This window comes from Berghia stephanieae, chromosome 8 (genome assembly GCF_034508935.2).
Source record: "Berghia stephanieae isolate SIO BIC M18660-M18661 chromosome 8, UCSD_Bste_1.3, whole genome shotgun sequence".
In the NCBI taxonomy this organism is placed as follows: Eukaryota; Metazoa; Mollusca; class Gastropoda; order Nudibranchia; family Aeolidiidae; genus Berghia; species Berghia stephanieae.
The window spans coordinates 40,093,071-40,094,093 of NC_088367.1; positions in this window are offsets into that span (position 1 = coordinate 40,093,071).

Sequence of the window (1,023 nt, forward strand, 5' to 3'; positions counted from 1 at the left end):
ACTTAATCCTGATTTGAGGCGAAGGGTCACATATTATAGCATGAAATATGACGCACGTAAGGCAGTGTGTTACGTCAATTATTTCGACCAAGAAAACGCTGTTTCCTGGCAACAAAATGAAGATTTGACAAAGATGCCTTAAGTGATTCAAGAACGAACCGGGATGTTGTTTTTCTTTTACGGTTTAGCAAATTTGAAAGATAAACATAATATTTAACACCACTAGGACTTATCATACTATTATGGTATCTTTTTCTAAACCAAGTAAACAGTATTATAGATACCAAATGGAGTGTTTCTAACAAAATGATATAGGTAGACATCATTTTGCTATGCGTTGTTTATGCGTATGTGTTTGTGTTCTCGTTGGCGAGTGTGATTATAGAATAGACCGTAACACCATCTCTCAAAAAAGCTATATACATCAGACGATAGGTCAAAGTTGTCTTATCACAAAAATGACATTTACCTTTTATAAAAATGATTTCAAAAATGAAATTTTATACAGCGCAATTTCCACTAAACGAGCCAAAAGCTCTTTACAAGGGTCCCAAGCTATGAACAACACTTAACATGTAGGACCAGACATGACGCCTCTTAAGCGATATTACATTTGTTTTTCAGACAGAAACAACGCTGTTAAGGGCTAGGCACTCATTTTATCCCTGAGTATGATGAGAGAATGTGAGTAAAGAGCCTTTTCCAGGAACTCAACTGTACGCCGCCCAGAGCGCGACTCGAACTCAGGACATTCATATCCTAAGGTGAGTGTTATATCACTAGGCCGCATTCTGCGACCTCTGAAGCTCATACAGGATACTGTCATGCTTTATGATAAGGTCTGTAAGAAATGTTCACAATCGACACCACTTACTTACTTATCCGAACCAGCGACCTGCTGAGTTCTAGCCCTTCGGTCTTGTGCCATGACGTAGAAGTTAGACGTCTTTTGTAGTTGTTCCAGGTGACTATACAGTGTGTACAACTGACACCAAAATAGATCGACAGCACAGCTATTTTTTA